Source organism: Scardinius erythrophthalmus, assembly GCF_964197995.2.
Source record: "Scardinius erythrophthalmus genome assembly, chromosome: 16".
In the NCBI taxonomy this organism is placed as follows: domain Eukaryota; kingdom Metazoa; phylum Chordata; class Actinopteri; order Cypriniformes; family Leuciscidae; genus Scardinius; species Scardinius erythrophthalmus.
The window spans coordinates 11,469,765-11,480,314 of record NC_138236.1 but is presented as its reverse complement, the minus strand read 5'-3'; positions in this window follow the sequence as shown (position 1 = coordinate 11,480,314).

The following is a 10,550-nucleotide window of genomic DNA, read 5'->3' as shown; positions in this document are numbered from 1 at the left end:
TTTTCATGTTATGGCTTCTAATTGATAAATAGCCAATATTAGTTCTCTATTGTTTTATCTAAATAAATTAGAATATATTAAATTATGAATTCATTATTAAAATGTATGTCACAACATTATAATGTACAGTATGAAAAATGGGTATTCATTTTGAGATTTGGTAAAGATGACATTTAACAGTATTATTAAATTAATAGTATTTTAACTTTAACTTTAAGTGAACATCAGATGATGGGACAAGTAATCTGTTAGATATCATAATATATTGTGTGTCCCTGGATTGAAGTGTTCTAAACTCGACTTTGTGCTTCTCAGCCGAAGCTTATTTTACCAAATTCAAATTTTAATTTTATGTCAGCTGTAAACCACAGCAATCCAAATAATATGTCTGCAGCTTCACAGCATGTGCTCATATATTCCTGAACAATTATTGAGTGTGAACTTTAAATATATCGCCAAGCAGTCAGTCACACAACAAGCACAAACCCAGTCCATAGAGCAGCTGTACAACCTCAGAGCAAATATTGTGCACATGTGAAGTCACAGTTGATGAGATTCTGAGAATATGTTTCTCTAGAGGCCAAGTTATTAATTTAAACAGGTATCTTCGCCTGTTGACACACAAATTGTGCAGTGTAGCTTGCAAGTTAGTAATACAAGATTATTCTAGCGTATGCTGAACAAAACACAATGTACCCACTTATTAATTATTACTACTGACTAGATAATTAATAATACAAGCTAATTAATAATCTGCTATGTAATCATTTTATGATAATTAATTATGCTTTATATCATTACTTAGGCCTATATCCTTGAACCACGTCTTGTCTTTCTTCTAATTGTTTTTTTATGGCTGAGAGACATTGTGATGAGTTGAGCAGCCACTTAATGCTAAGCATCTGGGTTTACTTATCCCAATGGTATAGCCTACCAATTAAAATGTGTTCAAGAAACATCAATATTTGACTGGAAAAGGTGACCCTTTGAATGTTTACATCCACATGGAGAACTTGTCCAGAGTTCAAAACAGTGGTATAACAACTTCTATGTGTTTCAGCCAACTCTGAACACTAAGTTTTTCTGAATTCTGCAAAATTCTGTGTGAAATGTCTAGCTGAACAGGAGTAGCGCTGTGGTTGTTTTCAGTTGTATTTATGTTGGATAAGTACAGTTGTTTATATTTGCAAGTGGGCAGTGAAAATGAAAGTTTTGTTTTACATAGCACTACTGCTTGAAGAACAGGAGTGCTCTGGATTTTGTGTGTAATAACTTGAAATGTTTTGCACGTATGAAGTCTTGTAGTTTGCTTGTAATGTGAGCATGTTATGACATTCTGCATTATTAACATGTTTTATACTATGGGGCTGTTAAATGCTTGAATCTGATTGGTTGACGGACGTTCTAAGGTGTATAATTATTAATTATGGGAAACGCACGGCTAAAGTAGTTCCAAGCAGGTCTTGACTGCATTACATTTCCATATCACTTTGCCAAATGATTTCAGTCATTTCAAAGGTTCTTACAGACTAAAACAGCAAAAGAACCAAAACCCACAATGACACTGACCAAGCAAATAAATATAGTAAACAATAGGATAAAATGATTTCCATTTTTTTGCCACAAAATTACATTTTATGTACGGAAAGCATATACTCTCTCTCTTCCACTCTAACGCACATTAACGTGTTGTCAACGCTTCTCTAACGATTCTATCAGTAAAATAGTTACTTAATAGAAACTTAAAAGGTACTTGACACTCTAGCGAGGTAATAACGGCAACGTTCTCGAAGCAGATAAACTTACAGTTTCGCTATTAGAGATGCCGAATACTGTTGAGAAATGCACAGACTCAGGTAATTCACACACGCTTAATCTCTCTCTCTCTCTCTCTCTCTCTCTCTCTCTCTCTCTCTCTCTCTCTCTCTCTCTCTCTCTCTCTCTCTCTCTCTCTCTCTCTCTCTCTCTCTCTCTCTCTCTCTCTCACTCTCACTCTCTCTCTCTCTCTCTCTCTAATAACTGCATTAGTCTGCTATGAACGGCTCTGGCTCAAGCCTCCTTTACTATCTCTAAAATGACTTTTGGAATTAGCAACGGAGGCGTGGGATGAGATGCGTAATAAATTAGTCCTAACAAGGGTGTTTTAAGGACAAAAACCTGACGAATGTCTTGAAATACAACATCTGAACAATGTCTTGACTGGGTGTGATAAACGTAGCATAAGCAGAATAATTGAATCCGGTCTGTTGAGTTAGCTATTAGAAATTAATGAATTAATTCATTATTTTTGAATAAACTAATTGCCCGTCATCAATTATTCCTTATGTAATACATTGCACATATTGCAGTGACTCACAATTTATATATCAATCCAGTCATTGGAGTCATTCCAATATCTCCAATGTATTAAACTATGTATAATTATATATATATTCTATTGATATTCTTTATAGGAGATATCTTCTATTTATTGTCAGACACCTTGCACTTGATCTCCATTAAAAAGTGATGAGCAATCGTAAAAAGGTTCAACATCTGCAAATGAGTTCACAGAAACTCTGCTTAAGCTGTCAATGCTTAATTTTCTAGAATTTCTAAACAAAGACATGATTGGGATATAGACAACTCTCTCTTTCCCAGCCCCAAATACTGACTATTAAGAGATGGCTGGAAAACACAAGACACACATGTGTCAGCAGGCATTGAATGCCTCTGCCCCTTCTTGGAGCTTTTAGTCTAACCATCTCGGCTTTGCCAAATTTAGTGCTGGTTCACAGTTTCCAGACTTGCTTTATGGCGGCAGACTCATTGGGTCTCTCTGGCTCTAAAGGCCCATCACAGCAGAGTCTGTCTACACAGGAAGTAGACTGGGCCCAGTTCCTCCCCCGAAACCCCATCCCAACGGACGAGTGTCAAGAACAGCTTGTTCCTTTAACCTACACATGCTGCACCACAACTATGTCAGTTGTCTAAAGCATCAGCTGAAATTCAGAGATGGACATCAGTGTCACAACCCAAAAGTGATGATGGCCACCAACCACAACCTCATTTCTTTGCATAGTAATCGTCTTTCTCTCATCCGGCCTTTTAAAGGCATTATTGTTGTGCTACACAACCGAACTGTTGTTTTATTTTCCTGTTGTTCCCACAATTTGCTCCATCTCTCCAGCTCCAGATGTATTTTTGCACCAAAAGCAGGAGGCTGGGTTAGAGAACCAATCATGAGTGAGTCATTGTGGTTGGGTTGCAAACTGCATTCCATCCTGCTCCTGAACTTCTCCTGAACATAAGCTCTTCAAGATCTCTTACTCATAAAGAAGAATTGGATAGTGATTCCAATTGATGTCATGACTCTCCTTTACGGCTCTGTATCTGCCAGCAGTTGTTCGGGGCATCTGCTCTCTCTTATTGTTTTTGATGTTGTTGTTGTTTAAATGTTTGAAGCATTTGTTGATTTAATTAATGGTGGGTGACCTGGTGGGAGAGCTTGACATTTGGACATTATCCAGTTATTTTCATCTGAATCTTGTTAATGATCACTAAACAAAAGATATGTGTTTCATTTCAGACTTTTTAAACACATCATTCTTAAACATGCCTTTAAACCTTTAAAGTTATTAGTTCTAAGTTTTTTTTATTCTACTTTGTACCACTTTTTGAACAACGCATCAAATAAGTGTTCATTATTTTTGTTGAATTATGATTTACACTTTTATAATAAAAACGTAATAGACAAATTTAACTCAATGTTACATTTTTGTCAGTATGTCAATACTTTTTTGTCATTTTGTGTAAAGTTTCTGCATGTCAAAAATACATTTTAATTAGAGATCATTTAAAATAAATAAATACCCTCATACTGCTTTGTTGGAGCAATATTAAAGGGATGCCTCATATCATTTACTAGCCTCATGTCATTCCTAACCTGTATTTTTCCCCCCATCTGTGATGAGAGGATAGTGATTGTGAAAAGCACATCAAATCTATGCTTTTATGGCAACAACTTTCATGGTGACACTCCACCCATTTAAATCTGGCACGCACACGAGAACATCTTTAGCCTAAAACATGCTCTGTCAGTGCATTGATCAACCACTAATGTCTGCATATTTGCGTTAAGTATGTTTCTGGCCTTACCTTTTGAGTAACATTGGGTTGATGAGCATTTAAGAGAGCTTTTAAGAGAGTCTTACTGTCAAATAAAAATGAAATACTCCACAAATATAACCAACTATCGTATGGTATATGTGGGGTCAAGACAAGTGTTTTAAGGCTTGTTTTGTAAATCTGACGGTTGATAATACTGTGGTTTGTGTTTTGTACAGAATTGTTTTTATAATAGACTCTAAGCGTCAGAGTTTATAAGAGTCACAGCTAATCTTTGCAGTGCAGGGTTTGACACCCTCTTTAACACCCTCAGTAACATGAGCTGTAAATGGTCCCTGCAGAGGGACTGAAAGTGAATTTATGAAGCCAAGGTCTAGAGTTCATGACACACATATAAATAGCATTCTTTGATTGCTGATATCAAGTTATGGGCTAAGGAGATTACCTTTGGAACAGTGGGGTTTTTAAATGCAAAAAAAAAAAAACCTATAATATATTTGATAGTTAAAAGTACACTATGTAACTTTTGGCCCTCTAGTGGTAAAAAAACAAAACTGCATGCATTTTGTGGAAGAACATTGTTTTGGTTGTGCTTTGGCCCTGCGTGACTGTGGATAAATATGACCCTTCACAATAGATAATGCTTTACAATGAACTCTGTTAGAGACAGACATATGACAATTTATCTTTTTAATAAAATACCTTACTCACCTTTACAACATTTCAAATCTCTCAGTTCACGCCATCTCTGAAAAGCCAAGCCAATGTTGATTCTCGTTTTATTACGAGCTCTGTCACGTTCTCCTTTTGATAGCAGACTCTCTTCTGTTCTGTTCTTTAAAAAAACAGGTGATTCTCCGGAGATCTGAGACTTAGCGTGCTCCATGTCAACCTTTCTTGCTCATTGTGACAGCTAACCAATTCCACTCCAACACCATATATGCTTCAAAGTACCCAGAGCAGCTTTTCCCTATTTACAGATATGAGAAGACATGTACAAGCGAGTGACGTATGTACGAATTCCCAGTGAAAGCCATCCCATCAGGTCACTTATAATAGACTTAATACCACAGTGAATCACGTTTTGGAAGAAGGATTGATGATGTGCTGACTTATTGAAATTAAGTTAATTTTGAGCAAACATGTTACATTATGTATCTTTAAAAATTATAGGTTAAAAAGTTACTTTTTATAGCAGAATCATTTATTTGCATCAGTAATGCAAACTTTCTTAAAGGGATAGTTCACTTTGAAATTCAATTTTGGTATGTTTTAGCTCCCTCAAGGGCATCCAAGATGTAGGTGTCTTTTTTTCTGCAGTAGTTTCAATTTTGATATTTTTAGGTCAAACCGTTCTTGTCTGTCAGTCATATAATGCAGGTCTATGGTCACTGTCTCAAAGAGCATGCACAGAGTCCAAATTAAAACAATTCCCCATTGTCCAAATTAAACAATTCCCCATCGTAAGTACACATTGATGGCCTAAGACACGAAACGAGCGGTTTGTGTGAGAAAACGAACAGTATTTATATAATTTTTACCTCTTATACACAGCCACGTCCAAGTGATCTGAGGGCGCGCGCGCATCCTGGTGTGTGACGTGTGCGCAGACTGGTGCATAGATATATACACTAGGATGCGCGCGCGCCCTCAGATCACTTGGACGTGGCTGTGTATAAGAGCTAAAAACGATATAAATACTGTTCGTTTTCTCACACAAACCGCTCGTTTCGTGTCTTAGGCCATCAATGTGTACTTACTATGGGGAATTGTTTAATTTGGACGATGGGGAATTGTTTTAATTTGGACTCTGTGCATGCTCTTTGAGACAGTGACCATAGACCTGCATTATATGACTGACAGACAAGAACTGTTTGACCTAAAAATATAAAAATTGAAACTACTGCGGAAAAAAAGACACCTACATCTTGGATGCCCTTGAGGTAAGCTAAAACATACCAAAACTGAATTTCAAAGTGAACTATCCCTTTAAATGTTTTGAGTCAAAACTAAAACCTTTCTCAGAGTCACCCAATATAAGTCTTATATCACCCTGAAGGGGTTTATTTTGCGATTATGTGAGAAACAATATTAATCAATGCATGAAACTATAGCACAGCTGTGAAGGAAGTAATTTTATAGGCCATTACACACTATTTGACTGCAGAATGCCACGATTGACCAATCATGTGAACATAATCAGCACCAATCACCCTCTTGAATCATCACTGCTATGTTGGAAATTCAACTGTAAGCGAGACTGTTAACAAGCTGAAAATATTGACTGACAGTGCTAGGAAAATGGCATATGGTAGGGACAGATTAGCACAGGTGCTAAATTTACCCCTTCGTGTTGAGGGGGTTGGGGTTGAGAAGGACGTTTGTGAAGATCTGAAATTTGCCTGCTTGCTTTCAACGAGTTGTTTTGCCTCACTTGTGAAGAGCCCTGTTTACTGCAGTGGCTCGAGAGGTCTTCCTTGTAACTTTCTTTATTGAAATAACAGATCACAAACTCCCAGCGTGCATTATGGCCGTAGGCTACATCGGCAGCCAGGTGGATTAACCTGCGTCTGGGGATTTGGAGGCAGTTTTCTGCCTCAGCTGCCGTCTCCTCTAAAAAGCACTCACCATCTCGCTCTGGGAGCGCTCTTCAGAGAGGGTGGCAGCTGGCTTGGCCATGTTTTTCAACACACTGTGCCTGTGGGCACACATTTATCAGTCAAATACTCTCTACGTCAAAAGGAATAACAAAAGCATGGTGGAGTAAGTGTGGTGAACAGCTTCACAAACACAAGATAAATGTGGATTCCTGGTGCTCTTCCCAGATAACGTTGAGGTATTTGCTGTGTCATTTTGTACTGCTCATTGTGGGAAGCGCCAGATCATCCTTATGTGGTATTTTAGGAAAAAAGCAAACGTGGAGACGTCAATTGAAGTCATACGCCACATCTTCAGTCAATCAGCAGTACCTGATTTTAACCAGGATCAGCTGTTTTTATTGGATTATTTGCAGAGGATAGTCATAATTTTTGAGAAAACAAAGAACATCAGTACAAAATGCTATATTTGCAAAATGCACACATGTGCATTATTATCTAAACGTAGTTTGGCAGTGAACTCTTAAATACCTAAAAAGAATTGACAACTTTCAAGACTGTTCCAGTTTACTTTTTCCATTTGACTGTTGACTTTTTTTTCTCCATTTGTCGTGCAAATTCACTTCATTTATGCATAGTTTGCCATGCATGATTTGTATTTGTTTTCAGCAACAGTTTCACCAGCTGCCTGTTTCAATGAATTACAACTCTAAAGTGTCATAAATCCAATCATGTTACTGAAGGAATTTTATCTGACTGCAGCCGTCCCTCTAGACTGAGTCTTAATGACTGTTGGTCAGTGGGGTCAAATATTCACAGACCCTGTTTTAGCTCAAGGCTTCCCCTGTAATCCCTTAGATACTGATTCATCAAAAATCCACTTGCAAAGCCCCCTCCCCCATATAGTCTATTCTTGACGCAAATTTTGCTCTTTATCAGTAACTCCAACTGACCCACCTGTTATGTGTGTCTCTGCGAGGGCTCTTCTTTTATGAGTGGGCCGCATTGCATTATATTAGGAGTCTAAATTAGGTCTGCATGTTTGGCAGGGAGCTGCAACTGGAGGCTTAAGACACATACAGGGATAGAGGTCTGTCTAGGGAGAGCTCACTCTCTTTTATTCTGCTTCGTTTAGGTTGAAAAAACAAGGCTGTTTGCCTCAGTTAAAAGGTGCTGGCTGACACAAAGCCATTTTTCTTTTCAAATGCTTCTGTCCTGTGATGTTAACTGAAAGCAGTAAAAATTCTTGTTTTGTAAAATTCCAAAGACTGCTGTAAGATACTTGTCAAATTCTGGCTTTTTCTTTTTGGGTTTCAGGACATTACATTACATTTCCAGCTGTAATGTCTGTGGCTTTTTGATGTCATTGTCTTTGGAAAACTTTTTTCAAACTGTTGCCCTACTAACAATGTGAACATGTCTTTTAACTTCCTGAGAATTTGACCATTTTGTTTCTGGCATCTGAAACAGTTGACTACTCTGCTTCGGGCGGATATCCACTCCCTTCTCACCTTGACTTGCTAACGCGCAATCATTCCTGTTCGCTTCAGTATTTGCACACAAAGGGCTTTGGAAAGTAAAGCTGACATGCACTTAAATGACAGGAAATACTGTTAATGGTTGAAGAATGTCAACTGTCTAGTAGATTCATAGTCCAGTTTCTGGACAAGCAGTGTTGAAATACAGGCCGCTTGGCAGTCAATCTCTCTCATAGAACAAACAGGTGAAGCTTCCAATCAGGTAAGGCAAGGTAAAGCAAACAGTGGTCCAAATATTTGGTTTGGTTTCTCTCAAGACTCCAATATAAAGATGCTGTGCTGCAGTTACAGGTATTCAAACAGAGCTGAACAAGCAAATGGAGAGATGTACTTCAAATATGAACTACACCCAGATACATGGAGTAACCAACATTTTTAAATACACGTTCTGCTTTGAGTTTCGAGATACGCAGATGGAACAGTTCCAGACTTTCCGCAGAAACAACAAAAACATAGAAAAGTCCTGGACACTGTCGCAGCTTGCCTGTTTTTAAATAGCACAACATTTGGGTTTAAATAATTCCATGTCAGACATGTTTTAAAACCATCCACACTTTGACCAGAACTTTTAATAATTTAATGTTGTTTTGAAAGCTATGACAAGTATCCAAAAAAAAAAAAAATTCCCCAGCCTCAATACCAAGCATTTATGTGAAGGATGTTTGTTTATTTGCTTATTGGGTTTGGTTATTAAATAAAGAAAAGAAAAATACAGTATTAGCAATTATATGCAATGATACAGACCTGTTTGATGAAGGTTTGTTGGTACCAGTATATTTCCAGGTGAACCAAAAATTGTGTTTTGCTTGTCTTGGCACACATTGCAGTCTTACACGACATGCCGAATTTCAGCAATGAGCTGTGAACTTTCACAAACCTTGATTTCAAAAACATATGGTGTCTAGCACAGACTGGTGAGAAATGTATCTAACACTCAGAATCTAAACTTGCACTCATATTTCTATCAAAAAAAAAAAAAATTAAAACAAATTAATGACTAATGTGTATTAGTTTGATCTGTCCCATCATCACTCTAACCTGATGACTCCAATTACACAATGATAAAAACCTTAAAATTGTGCCACGCTCTCAGATTTCTTCCATCAGTGCTGACACAAGACCAGTGTGGACTGACACGGTTTGTACCCTGTAGAAGAGACTAGAACGTGTTAATAGATTGAAAATAGCTGTCACCTCCTCTGATGTCTTGTGCAAATGGTTGTTCCACAGTCTTTATTTTTTTTCATGACAATTGCCATGGATCAAAAAAAGAGTAGGCTACTGAACTGAGATTGAGCAATCTTTCAGCTTTCATACTAGCAAACACTAAAGTATAATGTGTATGCATGGAGAAATGTGGTTTGCATAAAAAGAGATGATTGTAAAAGTATAAAAGTTTAATGGATAAGCTAATGCATGATTAAGAAATCATCTTCAGTTGTTTAATCAAATGCTTGTCCTTTTATGATCCCCTCGTGCTAATCCATATAGTTCATTTAAAATTCCAAAGCCAACACTTTGAAGTTGACCTCCTCGATCTTGGAGGTGTTGGAAGCAGGCCTGTTACCGAGGATCATTTCTTTTGCTAACATGTGCCACAGAGGCTGAACACAATAGGCAGCATGTTACTGGGCAAGAGAGAAAACTTAAAAGGGTTAGTTCACCCAAAAATGAAAATTCTGTCAGTACTTACTCACCCTCATGTTGTTCCAACCCCGTAAGACTTTCGTTCATCTTCGGAACACAAATTAAGATATTTTTGATGAAATCTGAGAGCTGGTTCACTCCCTCATAGGCTGCAAGGTAATTGCATCTGTCGGCCCAGAAAAGTTAGTAAAGACATCATTAAAATAGTCCAAGACTACAGTGGCTCAACCTTAAAGGGATACTTCAGGATTTAGCATTAAGCTTTGTATTAGTAGAAAACCTGTAGTATTTTCGAATTACCGTGCTTTCTACCCTCATATCCCCCTGAGACAAGAGATTTATGTATTTTTTATCTGGAAAAAATCCTCAGATGACGCAAAAATCGTCATTTTGCGTCATCTGAGGATTTTTTGGCCAGAGGCTAAAGACTATAGCCAGTAGGAGGAGCTGTCCCGCATGTTTTCAACCCGCCCATAGAGGGAGGGATCTCACTCACAGAATGTACACAGTGAATTTGGAAGCTAAGCTAGCAGGCTCTTGTTCTGTGGAGAAAGCTGAGTAGTAGGAGAAAGCTGAGTAAGTAGGGGTTACCATCCTCTTTTTCCCGGACATGTCCGGACGTCGAGATTGTCCAAAATGTCCGGGATTCGGCTTTTGCTTT